We start from the raw sequence: 16715 nt of genomic DNA, 5'->3' as shown, positions 1-16715 counted from the left end.
TTTAGGCACAGATTTTTTTTGCCTGTGACCATGAACACTAGTAACTATTGGAGTACCAGCCATGAGAAAAGGGACAAGGTTTGCCCAACAGTTTTCTCAGACACTGACCTATGGGTCGTGAATTGACTTTCAAAGGAATGACCACTCATCCTCACCACTTTTCTTGACTGTTTTAAAACTTTCAAGGTTTCCATTTATTGTTAACATCAAATCAACGTGCATTGCAAGTTGCCAGGCAGAAAGAGACAATCTTTTTAATCAAAGTGTCTCTGTGCCATCATGACAAAGTCCCTGTAGATATCTATAGTAAACATATTAAAAAAAAAATTGGATATTTTTATGCAAGCAATTCCTTATTTCAGAAACCAGCTTCTGTCCTAGGAGATGGAGTCAATATTTTATAGCAAGGCTAAATGTCTGTCTTTGGGCCAATGTTTTAATGGGTCCAAGTAGAAAAAAAATATACACTGCTTGAGAAGCCATTCACTAGCATTTTTGGGTTGTTGTCTATCTGAATAAAATATGTGATTAGAAATGACCATGTATATTTTTTCTATCATTAGTATCTTCCTGCTGTGACTACATGGATTTTTTAAAATTTTAATTTAGTCTTTATATTCCCATAGTCTTTCCTCTAATTTTAGTGTACTCCTGCTTTTGCAGAGATCACAGAAGAATAAGTTGCCAGTAAAGTAACCATCACACTTTTTTTTTACAAAAGAACTGAAAAGTGAAGAAAACTATGACAGCATTTATGATGTGCTAGCATAATGAAAATAATATATAAATAAAAAGCTACCACACACTAACATGATTATGACTCAAATAATGCAGATGAGAGTTAGCATGTTAAAATAAACTATTTTAAATTGAAAGTATATATCTTATATATTAATCTGAAATTAAACATTTACAAGTGTCTGTCCATACACAAAACACTAAATAGAGCTGTTTATATTTTTAAGAAAGTGAAATGAGAGCTAGGAAAGCAGTAAATTTGTTCTTAATCCATTTGTTAACTTGTTCAACTCACCTTTCATATGTGGAGATGGTTTGAATTCTTATCTGGCTGCTTTTGCCTGTGCTGTCTTGAGCGTCTTCTCAGACAGCAACTTATTAACAGTTATGATAAACACCCTAGGAAGATTGACAGAAAATGTACACACCACCATTGAGAAAAAAATATTTTCATATATCTTCTAAAATGTGCTATTCTCTACCTCCATCTACTGGAGAATTCTTAACAACTAAATGACTGAAGATTTTTCTAATTCTTCCTCAATGCATCTGTTATTTTCAAGGAAAGCTAAACACCAGTTCAGTGAAAAAAAAAAGACTTCAGACTATATCCCTCAAAAATAACATTTTAAGCATAATCATTAGCTCAGTCATTTCTGTTTGGATATAACCATTCTTATAAACATCTAAAGCTGTAAAAAATATAGTGACCTAAATTAGCAATATTTTTTTTCAAAAAAGACAAACAAATGAGAAGCAAAACAAACAATGAAAGAAAACCCCATAGCAGCATCTCTTAGTCAATGGAAAGTCCCTAGATACCTTCAGCAGAACTGGAGAACTTCTCTGCATTCCAACACTTCCACAAATATGAGTGTCTATCTATATTAGTAGCAAATTTAATTCAATAAAAACTACAGCAAAATAAATAGTGCTGAGGACCTTGATATCCACATTGCATGCATTTTCCAGTGCTTTACTCCAACCTAGTCATAGGCTGTGTACTGAGAACCCTTCAGCAGATGAAATGACAGCTTTTTCTGGCAAAGTATAATTGGAAAGATGACCATTGTGTACAGTTTGAGAACCCTACATGGATGGCACTTCAGCGCAGAGAGTACAAATGAGCTATTTACTCAAAAATGGACAAACAAGGAGATGAATAACCCTTTTGGTCTGAACCATAACATATAATGCAGCCATGCTGAGAGATGCCACTACACAAGCAAAGCCAAGCCACTCATAACTGATCTTTTGCTTCATGTCATTTTAAATTCAGGTTTTGTTTCCAAAGAGGTCACATGGCAGCATGTTTGCAACCATCTCCCTCAACAAAGCCCAGCCAAGTCACTTTCAGCATAAAACAGAGCATTCACTGCCACCTTGATTTAGTACTATTGTTGGGAAAATTGAAAGTATCTCATAGTATGTATTTTGGGCATAGTGGGTGACCTGTATTACATGTCTTCCTAAATTTCAGACTACAAGCCCACACCCTCTGTTTTCCAAGCAGGGCCTGCTAGATGACCAGGACGCAAGTACTTTGGATGAAGAAGGGGTGATATGCAGATTACCCTAATTGTTCTTATTTCAGTTATGATTATCTCCTGGTGAAATGGAATCCCTTTTGCAGAAAGGAAACCCAGGCTCAGAATTAGAAAGAAATAGGTTAGAAAAAAGAGAAAAGGAAAAAAGAAAGTCTCTATAAAAATGAGTAAAGTTTTTGTTTTTAAGACCCATGAAATAAGTGATTTCTATAATATCAGACATATGAAAGCAAGAAAAAAAAAGTAATTTTTCTTTGAAGAAAAAACAATATCAGTAATTTAGTTGAGTTTATTTCATTATATAATATAGAAAACATATTTAATTGCAAAAACCTAAGGAGTAACCACTGAATAATTATTGATACTGCTTATGGTTTTCATTTTTGCTTGCAAAAAATATTTGAAAGAAATAGAAGTGTATTAAATTATGTAGGAAATACAAGCATATTAGCTACGTCACATTCCGATTACTCAGAGGCTACTTAATTCACAGAACTTTATGGAACTGTCAATGTGTAGAAAAATTATGTGGTAATTAAAAAATTGAGGAAAAATTGTCATGTAGAAGTATCAAAATAATGTGAGCATAACTTTCAAAGTTTGGGTTTTTTTTTCTGTTCAGGTAATTTATTAACTGTAGGTTACTCCATTGCATATCCTAGAAGCCTCAACCTCCAAATTTCCTGACTGAGTAGTTAATCTTAACACTGGGAAACACCAACTGACCTAATTTCCAAAATTCAGTTTGCAAAGGAAGGTGACAAGTTGGTGTGCTCTCAAATTTCTCTTAGACTTGGATTTAGGGTATTGCCAGAATGTCCACTTGGGGCTTAGCAGTCACTCAAGCTTGGGAAGTGAAGCTCTAAGTTATCACTACTTCCATTAGAAAATTTGGTTTTAGTCACTATTGTAATGGTTAGTCACATTATAGAAGCACTTAAGGATGTGGAGCATGTCCTAGTATTTATCACCCTTTTTTCCCGATTCTTTGTAAAAAAGCAAGTTTTCAAAAGACCAGTTTAAGCACAGGAACATCAATCCTCCCAAGGGAGTGTCAGAAATGTCAAATACACCTGCAACAGGCAGTAACAACCACAATTTACTCCTATCCTTTTGTCTGCAGATGCTGTTTTCTTCTATTAGCAAGTACTGCAAGTCCTTCACAAATCACTGTGGTCATCTATTGACTCATACTGTTCTAAACCTACAGACATTGTCATCAATGTACAAAGGCAGAGCGAAGAAAACATCATCAAACTATAAAAAAGCCAGAACAGAGGTCATCCTGTTCTCCACCTCTCCTTCCAAACCCTCAGCTTTGATTTGAATCTGAAAGCTATTAGAGAGGAAACATTTTTCCTCCTTGACAGGCTAGAAAGTAATTTGCATGATTCCTGACTTTTTGGGTAACAAGACACTTTGAGATGTTTTTGAAGAGCTGATTAATATAATTGGAGATTTCCCTCTTGGTATAAATGGCTGAGGAAGTTCAAACTAGATTTATGTTGCTTCTTGAAGGTAGTGTGTGAGCTTACTTCCCTTCTCTTTCTTAGTTATTGGTTTACTTAAATGGAAATGCTGAGAAGGCAAGACCATAATTCAGCAATTCACAAGTCATAGCATACAAATATAATGTGTTCTGTCTTACCAAGTATATTGAGAAATTAGGAGTTCAATAGGAGGGATCCAATATCATCAACCTATCAAGCATTTACATGAGTCTGAAAATATATTTGCTTTTTATATCAGATGTCGTTTTGTCTTTATTCAAATGTGCAAAAATAAAACAAACAAACAAAAAACCCACAACCAACAAATCAACCAACAAAAGCAAAACAAAAAAAAAAAATCCCCCACACCAACCAACCAACCAACCAACAAAATCAAAGCAAAAGCAGTAATAAAACTTTAATTCATCTGCAGAAAAGGTGAGAGCTAAAAAGCATTTCTTTAATTATGTGATTTAAAGAATTACATGTAAATTAATTAAATTATGTGTAAATATTCCTGTATGATTATTTAGGGATATGAAAGCATTAGAGGCCAGAAAGAAATATTTCTCCTCACACAAGAACTGAAAATGTATAATTTAGCTTTCATATAAACGAAAAAGTTCTTCCAGAAGCCTAACTTGTATACTGTAGTAAAGTTATTTAATGATTTGGTTTACCAATTCAGAAGAATAATAATGAGTCTTGTTTTTCTTACCGTCCTTCATTTTGTTTTTATTGTCACCATAATTAACAAGATGTTATTCTGTCAGAATTTAATTAAGCCTCTCAACAGTGCCATTTGGTGAAGCTAATTGTTTAGATCTCATACCTTTGCATCTTAGCTCATACCTTACCCTGTACATGAATGCAGATAGTTTGGAGAACAAACAGGAAAAACTGCAGATTTGTGTGCAGTCACAGGGCTTTGATCTCATTATGGAGATGTGGTAGGATAGCCCTCCTGACTGGAATGTGCTTGATCTCTGTTGGCAGAAGACATGGTTGCAGTGTTGATATGTTATGGGTGGGGGAAGGCCATGAAACACAAAGTACGACAGGTTGATATACATACAGCTTCAAGTGGGAAACCCAGGTATCTCCCTTGATAAGGAGAGTTTAACAGTGCCTGACGTAACACTGTGGATCATATGCATATGAAATGGAGTTTGAGAAATTCACAGAACCGAAGTATTTTAAGAAAACAATATATTAAACCCCCCTTTCTATTATCCTTGTATTGTCTCTTGCATCAAATTCCTGAGACGGCCTTTTGGTCATCTAGCCAGCTAAAGAACAGGGAAGAAGGGAGTAAGCGATATTTTTTGGAGTGCATACAAAAGTCAATGCTTTGTTGCGTTTCTGTAATGGTAATAAAAATGTGAAGAATTAAAAATAGTTAAATATTGCATATATAAATCCACAGTAAATAACTGCAGACAGTTTTCCAGAAGTGCTGCAGTAGTCTTCAGATACACCACTGCTTCACTACTCTGCCTTAATTAGTTGTGTGAGAGAACATGGTTTCCTAATGGTATATTTCAAGGAATATTGGACTGGGCTGAGAGGATTTAAACCACCTTCTCTGTCCTAGTGATAGAATAAGGAATGGTGGTTAGATCTTGGAAGGAGAAAACACAGTAGTGACAATATACATATACGCTAACCATGTGCCAAGCTGCAAACCTAGGAGCCAAGTGCCAGGATCTGTTAGATCACAGAAATTAAAATACCAAAAAGAAGAGCAGGCCATCAAAACTTCTTACTCTAAAATATTAAGGAGATTCTAAATCTTACATATTAAATGAATAGAGATGCCACATGGGAATGTCTTGATTCCCTCAGGGAAGATCTCATAAAAATGTAGATATGACAGAAGCTGATTTTTGCATTGGAATTAATACAAAATGCTAGGAGAATTATGGTACAAAACCTAATTTGACAACACATTTAAAAGACATCTATCAAAAATATTTTGCCATAATTTTAGTAAGCACCATAAAAAAAAGAAAAAAACCCAGTGACTAAAAAATGCATTTTAATATATGGTAGGACATGTAACTTTTAAAAGTAAACTCAGAGGAGACAAAAATAAAGCAAAAATTATTTTTAGCCTTTTATGTCCTTGTTGACTGGTCCTTTGTTCCTAGCTTGATTTCTCCCTGGAAATTTAGTTCCTTTTCCCGCTGTTTGGCTTTAGGTAATCCCTTCTGGTTCCCACGTATTCATTTTTTATCCCATTTTGATCATTACTTTCAACAGTATTTTTGTAGACTTCGTAGTGCTGCTCACCTGGGAGATTTCTTGTCTGCTGCCTTTTTAGAGTAGTATAATATACATAGTGTCATACAAATAAAACACCACAGGTTGCGAGAAGTGGAGGTGACTGTTGCACAATAGGGTGGCTTTGTCATTTCATCTTCCTCAGCTTCAGCATACTGAGAAAGCCAAGCAGGGCTGGCAAAAAGGAACTGTACATTTTGGACAATGACTATTCAGAAAGATAGACTTCCCTGATTACTGAGGACCTACACCTTCAAGTTCTTTCTGCATGGGGAGGGATTACACAACCATGCAGTGTTTATTTAATTTTTGCTAGCAATGACAATAACCATAGGCGGCGAAAAGGGATTTGACAGTCATCTTGTGAGGGCAGCAGTCCTGAAGGCACTGCTTGAGACAGACTAAGACTGCCAAATTTGACACAACCACAACAGTAATTCGCCTTAAGACACAGTGCTGGCTAGGATTGACCAGCAGACTTCAAGGGTAGATCAGGAAGGCTTTACCCTACTGAGTCCCTACTGAGGACAGTTTCCCAGTGCTAGGTGCAAGGAACAATGGATGCCTTCCCAGGACTGAGCTGGGCTAGTTGTGCACGCCAATCCTCATGCAGGTGAGCTTCAGTGTGGCACTGAGTCACTTACTGAAAGGGCTGCAGTAAGGGATGGATAATATTAAAAAAATCAGAGCAGGACTCAGCAGCAGGAAGATTGATGACTTTTTCGTAGATGTCCTGGAAATCCAACAGCCTCAACCCTGTTTTGTTAGGAGAGGAGAGCTAAGACTGTGCTTGAATCAGTAAAGCTTAGAGACCACAAGGTTAGGGCAGGCTGAAAGACTGGCTTTTCAGCAACAGGACAAAAGCTTCTCTCCTCTTGCAGATGTGCTCATAAGAAGAAGAACTAAGACCTGGTAATGGATAAGCAGGAACAACTTCCACAAGGAAAGGCATATCAGGAAACCAAGTGTGATATGAGACAAAGACAGGGCAGTCTGTGATGCTGTTTAGGAACTTCTTTCTGCAGGTCAAATTGACTCACATTTTTATGTTTTGGTCCATTAGCATATTGGAGTGAATTGTCCTATTATAGCTTTTGGTTATGAATTCCCATCCTTCTTGTTTTCCTCTCTTTGGTCCACCATTGTTTGTACTCTTGGGCCTGAGATTTGGATTGATGGCCCTTGATCCCCAGCTAGAGAAGGAATTTCAATAATTTTGTTTACCTACTCTGTGAAGAGAGCTTACTGTCCCCTAATATGAAGCTCAGAAATACAGACTAAAGCAGTAGAGAATCTGAAAAATATAAAATCTAAAACCTGAGGTATCAATTCCAATGCCTAACAAACCTTTCAGTGATTTTTTTATTTCCTAATCCATAATGTGAAACTCCTTGGGTGCAACTTGAGGCCATTTCCTCCTCTTTTCACTTGAGACATGGCAGAAGAGACTGATCCCACCTCACTACAACCTCCTTTCAGATAATTGTACAGAGCAGTGAGGTTCCACCTGGGCCTTCTCTTCTCCAGACCAAGCAATCCCAGTTCCCTCAGTCACTCCCATAAGAGGTTTTCTTTGACCCTTCATCACCATTGTTGCCCATGTCTGGACACAGTCCAGCATCTCAATGTCCTTTTTGAAGTGGGTGGCCCAAAACTGAACACAACACTTCATGTGTCGCCTCACCAGTACCGAGTACAGGGGAACAGTCTCTTCCCTGGTCCTGCTGGCCACATTAACCTTGATACAGTCTAGGATGCCACTGGCCTTCCTCACCTGGGAACACACAGGCTCATTCTCAGCTGTGCATCAACCAGCATCCCCAAGTCCCTTTCTGCTGAGCAACTCTCAAGCCACTCTTTTTCAATGACACAGCACTGCACGTTGCTGTTGTGACCCAAGTGAAGAACCCATCATTTTGCCTTACTGAACCTAATGCAGTAGTCCATCAATCCAGTCTGTCAAGGTCCCTCTGCAAAGCCTTTTGACTCTCAAGCAAATCAACACACCCATCTAATCCTGGTGTCATCTGTGAACTGGCCAAAGGCACACTGAATCCCCTCATCCAAATCACCATTAAAGATGTTAAATAGGACATGCACCAATACTGAGCCCTGGGAAATACCAATAGTGACAAGCCACTAACTAATTGAGGAGCTAGTATCATGTGCCCGTCTTTTTGGTCTCAGGACTCTTCTAGAGTATGAAATGATAGGACAAGAAGAAACAGCAAAAAAATCTTTTCAATGACAGTGATCAAACACTGGAACATACTGCCTAGAGAGGCTGTGTATTCTTCATCCCTGAAGAATTTGAAAAGGTGGAAGGACAAATTCCTTTACAGCAACATTCTGGTTTGAAATATGTCCTCCTTTTACTGATCTAGGACTGATGTCTCTAGGGCTCCCTTTGAACTGGAATTATAATTCTGTGCTCCTCCAAAGAGCAAGGGAAAGTCAGGTGAAACTTGCCAAATGGAGAAGGCTGACACTGTCTACTGAGAGCAACTGGACTTTGAGAGAAGGTTCAAGGAGAGTCAGCAGTCCAGAGCAGACAGAATTAACAGACATGAAGCAGATGAGGCTTCCACCTGCACCTCAGTTGAGATGTTGAGAGAATTAACAAACTGTCAGACAGGTCTCAGTGGTGTGGAGAAAGAAAACTTCCTGGGGCCAAAAGAGGATTTTTAGACTTGGCTGCCAGCCAGGTAGTAACTCTTCCTTGACATCAAGCCTAGAAGCAAGTCTCTGCAGGTAGGGAAGGATCTCACTGATGTTAAGCTCATATCTTGGAACTGTTTTCTTATAAAGAAGAAATTATACTGACTTACCTTTTAAAACACAATTATTAGATTTATTAAAATAAAGTAATTAGTATAGTACAATTTTTGTGTTTGTGCTGATTTTTAAAATTCTTTTTTCTTTTTTTTTTCCCCTTTTCTTATCTTTTACAGTTTGTTGAAAAAAAAATTAAAAAAAAAAATTGGAATTTCAAGCAAATTGCCGTGGACTAGTTTGGGTATGACCTGCCATGCTGCAGTGCTTCAAAAGTGAAAACATCTTAAATGGATTTAGTGAAACTGCAGGGAAACATAATTTAAAAGCTACTTTGTACTGTACTGGTCATGGAAAAATCACCTTATTTGATTGTCTGCAAAATATTTGTTTTTATTTTGAAAGCGTGGAAGCATGAATCTAAAGGAATTACACAAAAACATTTTTTACAAAAAAGTTGCCTGAATATAGTAAACTAGGATGAAATAATCGAAAATCAATAATTATTTTATTTCTCAGTTGTGCTGCGGAGTTCTTTTCCTCTGAAGATATGATTGCGAAACGACATAACCACTAGAGGGCAGAGACGGATAACTTTTTAAATACATTAACCATAATTTCTTCTGCGAGTGCTATTTCTGCGACAAGTTAGTAATTTTGGACTGAAAATGAACTCCTGAGCTAGCTACTGACTAGAACGGAATGAACAACAGATTTAAATTCAAACATTCATTTGAATACCATTAATTAAGGTATGTGAGTCAAAATAATTTAAAGAATTACTAGGGACATAATTTAAGATAATTGCAAAATTACTGATGAGACATGCAATCAGTAATGGAACAAGATGATGGGAAGAAAATACATGAGCATGATAAAGCAATTGTGAAAGGAAAAAGTTATGCTAACTGGGGAAAAGAGAAAGCAGTATTTCCATATGTCCTGGGGGTGGGGAAAAAAATTTGATACAGATTTCTATGTTTACTGAAATAAAATAGAATATTGAAAATTTATATATGGCTAATTTATAGCTTGTTAGAAGAGCATATTTATACTAACTAGTTTTATATAGCATATACTTCCAAATAACTTCAATACATACAAATATATAAATAAATTTGTATATGCTTAACATTGTGTTTTGTTGACTTAATCAAATTTTATCACATGCTACAATGGAAAGAACAAAACCTTTTAATCACATTTAAATAGGCACCTAATTATCTCATATTATCTTATAGATATCTTCATATAATATCTATAAAACTAAGGTGACGATGCTAAAATGCATTTTGTAATTGTAAAAGTAAATAGTAACAGCAAAATGTGAATTTTCTGTATTGCCATAATAGCTAAGCAGGTTTTTTCTGGCTGAAATTCAGTTCAATGATGTTTAAAACATTAAAATGTATTTTCTTGACCCATTTCAATATTCAGTGGAGGGTTGTGATTTAATTTAGCTACCTGAACACAAACTGTTAATGTTTTATGAGACAACTTAGCCTGTTGGAATAATTTAGAAGGGTTTTACAGTTGTGATGTTCAAATTATAGAAGAATTGAGGCTTTTGGAAAGCACCTGGAGCCCACAAAGGATATACTGGGTAGACGTGAATTAATGCAATCAACAGGACCAGCTCTGGTGTTACACTCAAAGTCTGGTTTATAGAGGAGGAGGAAGCACACCTTTCAGATAAGTACAATCAAGAATTTATTGTTAATATAAAGAAGATTTTAACAGTCTAATCAGTTTTAGTCTGCATCTAATTGTTGTGGAAGAATAAGAAATAATGATGCAGTTAAACTGTTAAACTGCTTACAGCAGGGACGTGGAAATAGATGATTTTTAATGTCCCTTCCAACACAAACCATTCTATGATACTGTGAAACTTTCCTATAAACAGTGGTTTATCTTGTTTCATAGATTATAGGTATATTGAAAGAATGAAATACATCAATTGTGGGATATCATGGTTTAGGATGAAACAGTGTTTAAAGATATAAATTTCCTACTCTTAAAGAAGGTTGAGCTTTGACATCAAACATCTATGGAAAAGATGGTGACCTATGAAAACTAATTCATGCCAGGGGTCATCAATTTTCAATTTCCACATTCACATGCTTATTACTTTTGGGATCACTAATAATTTAGATGTGAACAGGATTGATTCCAGACGACCTTTATGATTTTTTTTTGTCTTGGGCTTTGTATGACAGGGTAGACTACTGCTTTTACAGTAGCAATGCACTTCTTCAGATAGCTGTTGGGATTTTGCCAATAGACTCCGTCTGATTTGACACTTATTGTGATGGGAGACATATAGATGCAAAAGAAGCTGTTCCAAAGAACTTGCAGGTATATAGAGGGAATAAAAAGCTGCTATTCCTCAGCAAGGTATAAACCAAATAGGTTATCTAAATACATTAATTCATTACTTATTGCTATTCCCAGTATTTCAAGTGCTATTTTCATCAATTTTTCATATTTTTTTTAAACTTTAATAAATTTATGATTTTTTCTTAGATGATACTTTTCCCTTAACCATTTGAAATTTAGATTAATCAGTAGAGGGAATAAATAATAGTTTTCTAAGTGATTAAATTATAACAGTGTTAACTACATATGTGCTGTGAACAGTCTGAAGTATGGATAAGTATGTACATACTTTTAAATGTACCTAAAATAAAATGCCTTAGATTCTTGTGGCTAAAACTAGAAAACTAGTAAAACCAGAAGATGTTTTTTTTAGTGGATTACAATTCTCAACAGGTGGAAATAATTTGCTTCCCCAGTAAGTTAAAATACTACTTAATTAGTAAAAACGATCTCAATATTTTGAAATAAATACAAAAATACTCCTACATGTTTCAGATGGTCCACTTATAGCATTTCCTTTGAGATGTACTACCAGGAGAGGGTGGTGTTGGGCTATAAATCTGAGGCAATCCTGCCTGCCTTCACTGAAACTTCAGTTCTCATTTGAGTTTAGATACATTATTTTTCACAAGAAACTTTCAATTTTGACAAATAGTTTGAAGAAGACCAGGACATTTTAATGCTTTCAAATATACTCTATATACTCTCTAATACTTTCAGAATGAACAGAGAATGAAAATATTTCTCGGGTGAATTTCCACCCTTCCAACCCCAAAGACAAACATTTGAAATGAGTCATAATAATATGATTGTATTTTATCAGTGTGTATGTATATAAGAAAAGGAAATGTAATGAGCACCAGGATTTAAAAGTCGTCTGAGTTCTCCTTATATTTTTTTCTTTTCCTGTTGAATAAATTTCTTTTCACTTAAATTCTTATTCAGTTACAAAGGAATTATGGATTACAAATGACAAGTGTGATTTTCTGTCGCAGCGTTAAAAGCATGATGCAAAATTAATCATAACAAATTTCTCATATAAACTGTAAAATATGAAAGCAGTATGATTGCTGTAGTTCCTATCTGCTGCCCATTCTTTGCTTGACAAAACAGTCTGTTTCATGGAATTGTGTTAACAACCAGGAGAGACCTTTGCTCTGTGCCACCACCTGACTCTCGAGTCAATCATACTGCAACTCAGCTCCAGCAGCTCCGTGCTGAGGATCTGCCATCGTGCCATCACACTTCTGCAGCTTGATCAGTGTCCTTTCTGCTGATGAACAGATTGTTGCGTAATTTACATTTGTATCTTACTGATCTGTTCTTTGAAACTGCTCCTCCATATCTTATCTCTATGATGCAGGGTAATAAAGACAAATGGATGAAGAAAGCAAGTTTTACATACTAAGAAAATCTCTTAATATTCAGAACACTGGGTAGCAATGTTTTGCTGCATTTTTTTCTTCCTTTGTAGGTCAAGTGTCAGAGAATAAAAAATGAAAAAGACATTCAAATTGCAGGCTAGTACTGGGAAAGGAGTGAGCATGTTCAATGGTAACATATTACTTGACACTCCTTGGTCAATTCTTGTTTATAAACAATTTTCTGTTTATAAAAAAATCCCAATATAAGGTTTATTTCCAATAACTCTATAGGGTCAACAAAAGCTTTGGTAAAAATCAACGAGTGTTTTTCCTGTTTATCTCAGCATTAGTCTTAATCTCAGTCAATATCACCTAGATAGAAGTGACACAACTGGACAGCAACAAGACAACACATAGCTAACACACTCTTTATCTTTGCAATCATATGAGCACATCTATGCAGACAATACTCTCTCTATATATAATTTTAATTACTCACATTTCATTATTTTGATCTACAGTCAAACGTTCAAATTCAGATATTCATTGTTATTTATTATAATTTATTTGCTATCTGCATAAATAAGAAATGAGTACAGTAATTTTCAAGCTCTCTACAGTTGATACTTCAACAATTAAAAAGAGATTCAGTTAAAACCTTGCAGCTCAGAAATGCAATTCCTATTTATAGGAAATGAAAGAATTAGCATAATGCTGACAGTGTCAAAAGAATTAAAAAAAGTTAACTGAAATATAAAAATAGTTAATGTAAAAGTTTGAAAACAAAATGTGGCAGCATTGCTAGTATAGAAAAATACACTGTATTTTTGCAATAAAGAGCCAATAGAGATTCACTGATTCTGTGTTGTTTGAATAGAATAGCATTTTAATTAATTAAATAAATAAAATTAAATTAAATAATAAAATTAAATAAATCAAATTAATTAATTGAATATATTTGTTTGAGCTTCAATGATTTGTTTGAGCTTTAGTGATTATTCAAAGGATAATCTGTGTTTATGCTGCCTGGTTGCAAAAGATGGTTGATACTCTAATAACCAATGTACTGGCATCAGTACCTTGAATTTCAATGCTTGCTTGTTTTGTGGTTTAGAAAATACAATTACTTGAGTATTTTAGAATTAGAATTTAGGCAGAAGACCTGTGACCTTTAGAATTCAGGCAGAAGACCTGTGGTCTTCAAATTAGGTTTTATAAATGTTTATTATTTGGTCCATGTTTTAGCTGGAAGTTCACTCAAAGTGTCCAGTGCTTTGAAAGTTACATCCTTTGATGTAACATACATTTCCAAAATTATATACTAAATGTCACAGAAGTGCAGGCAGTTTTTTAAAAGAGCATAAACTGATGTCTCAGTGGATTTGATTATCTGTTTTGCACACTTTTTTACTGGTTTTGACTGGAATGAATATAATTTTTTTCACAGTAGCTGGTACAGGCCTGTGTTTTGGATTTGTGCTGGAAACTGTGCTGATAACACAGGGATGTTTCCATTATTGCTGAGCAGTCCTCACACAGAGCCAAGGCCTTTTCTGCTTCTCACATCACTGCAACAGCGCGAAGTCTGGGCGTGCACGAGAAGCTGGGAGGGAGCACAGCCAGGAAAGCTGACCCAAACCCTCCAAAGGCATATTCCATACCATACAGTGCCAAGCTGGGAGATAAAACCAAAGGCAAGGTTGGCCAAGGGTGCCCTCTGCTCAGGGACCAGCTGTGCATCAGTTGGTAGGTGGTTACCAGTGGTTTTCATTGCATCACTTGTCTTCCTTCAGGTTTATTTGGTTCTCTTCTTTATTATTTTCCCTTTTTTCATTAAAATGTACTATTGTTATCATTATAATAATAATTGTTATTATTATTGTTATTATTATTAATAACTGTATATTTCAATTCAAAAATTAAACTGTTCTCTCACCCACAATTTTTCTCACTTTTATCTTTCCAGTTTTCTTCCCCCCATCCTGTTGGAACAAGGAATGAGCAAGTGGCTGGGGTAGTGCTTAGTATCTGGATGGGGTCAAACTGTAACAGATTGGAACAAGAAATATCAAGTAAAAGAGAATTAATGGCCCACATTTTCATCCTAAAAAGGTACCTTTCAAAACTGGATTAGGTCATTATTTCAAATTGCAACAGAATCACTGTCTGCTTTACTTCCGACAATACATAAATATTACAAATTAATCAAAGATTTGTCTAGATTCCTGCAAGATTGAATAATAATACATTTAAAAAGGAACATGTACTTATAATTGTTGTCATTAAATGAGCTTCTTAATATACTGGGATTCCTCTAAGCTAATATCACATAACTTGATTCATATGAATTGTGTTGCTTTAACATGGTATTGAAGAGATTTTACACATTGTTTTAAGATAATTAAAGTATTATTTACATTTCTCTCCACAGTAAAGAGAATACCATGGTAGATGACTTTGAATAAAACAAATTAAATGCTAATTATAATGTTTTGAGATATAGTAATCCAGTTCTGAGAATTGTTTGAAAGTATTGTGCCTTAAAACTCTGAACCCAACAGAATTTGAATTCCCAAAGCATTTCACAAAATCACTGAACCACCAAAGCTGGCAGGGATCTGCTTAGATAATCGAGTCCACCCTCTGTGGCTCAGGCAGGGTCAGCTACAGCAGCGTGACCAGGAGCAGGTCCAGTCAGGAGTTGTGTGTCTCTAGAGATGGAGACCCTACAACCTGTCTCTGCAACCTGCTTCATGATTTGCAGTCATTGCAACATCAAGTGTCAATTTTGTGCCTAGCAGGCCTCTGAAAAATGTAAAATGTCAATGAAAAACACCAAGTTCAGCTTTGGCAAAAATATGGCCATTGTTTACACTGAAAAAAACTCCAAAAAGGAGAAATATTTCAGTAATAAATATGGATATTTATTTTTCTAACTAAGACAGATTATATGCAACAAAGAGCAGTGCTCCCTAAATTGAAAAATATGGTTCATTCTGAAACCCTTTTTCTTATATTTTCAAAACAAAATTGACTACAACCTGAAAACAGAGGGGGATAAATTATTCATACTTATTCAGTCAGGTTACACTGCACATTGTATTAATTCACTATTCACATTCTTAGTTATTAATTGGACTGAGATAGTGACTATCATGCTGTAAGTGGTGGTTATGAAAAAAATCTATCCCTGATGTCATACAGAATACCAGTCCCAGCTACTGACTCAGTAGCTGTCCTACAGAGAAGCTCACTCCTGCTGATGGTCTGTGACTCAGTGAAATCCATATGGCTTTTCACAGATGCCAGTACATGGTCAGTTGTTGCATCTTTCAATCACATAAAGATTTATGGAAAACTCAGAAAATTTATTCAGAAATTGTCCTTACTATGGGCTCTAGACAAAGCTGCTTTGTCTATAAAATTCCACATAAAAATGAGGTCAATTTGTTGCAAAGATTTAGTGTTCAGAAAATACTTTATTCATAGGAGAGCTACGTAGCCGGTAGAGTGTAGGGCAACAGATTTTTGAAAGTAGAAATAACGTATATAATCCTGCCTTTTGTATTTGTTATTGCCATTGAGAAAAAGTAAAGGTGTGCAACAACCTGATCACAGCTGGTGAGATGAACTCTCTCAATACAGTCACTACTTTACCCTATTCTCGTCTTCTTTAATAGAAGAAAGAACAGAAGTTCACTCTTCCTGACCTACTTTCTGCGTCTTTTTCCAGCAGACATATTCCTGCTCCTGTCCTTATTCCTCACCCCTGAGGACACTAAACTGAGTTTTTCTTTCCTCAGCCTAAAGAGGATTTTCTTCCCTTTTGAAAATGAAGAGAAAATGTTTGATTCTGCTGTACCAATGCTCTTCTTGGTCCATGTAAGAAATACCAATATCTGAACCACAAACAACAGCTCAAGGTAAGCTGCAGTTTACATGAATAAAAAATCCTTTTCTTAATTCAAAAGTGAAAACAAAAGTTCATTTGGTCTGCATTAGCCGACTGCACAAAAGCAAAGCAGGAGTCCACATCTGCCCAATAAAAAGCAATGCTAAATAAAGTTGTATAAGCCCATTCCTCTTTTAGAAAGAGAACCATATGAGTCTGAAGTCATGCCATCAAAATTACAATGCAAGTTATT

General features: G+C 35.5%; 1 long non-coding RNA gene across 1 annotated transcript; it reads left to right on the top strand.

The window, feature by feature from the left end:
* Window positions 1-13623: 13623 nt before the first annotated feature.
* Window positions 13624-16488, top strand: LOC141728228 (uncharacterized). Its single transcript, XR_012579085.1, has 3 exons — window positions 13624-14316; window positions 14537-14682; window positions 16374-16488. It is a non-coding gene; the product is annotated as an uncharacterized LOC141728228 (long non-coding RNA).
* The last annotated feature ends 227 nt before the right edge of the window (window positions 16489-16715 follow it).

Source organism: Zonotrichia albicollis, chromosome 2, assembly GCF_047830755.1.
Source record: "Zonotrichia albicollis isolate bZonAlb1 chromosome 2, bZonAlb1.hap1, whole genome shotgun sequence".
In the NCBI taxonomy this organism is placed as follows: Eukaryota; Metazoa; Chordata; class Aves; order Passeriformes; family Passerellidae; genus Zonotrichia; species Zonotrichia albicollis.
The sequence above is the reverse complement of the archived record's forward strand: the minus strand, read 5'-3'. Positions and strand labels throughout refer to the sequence as shown.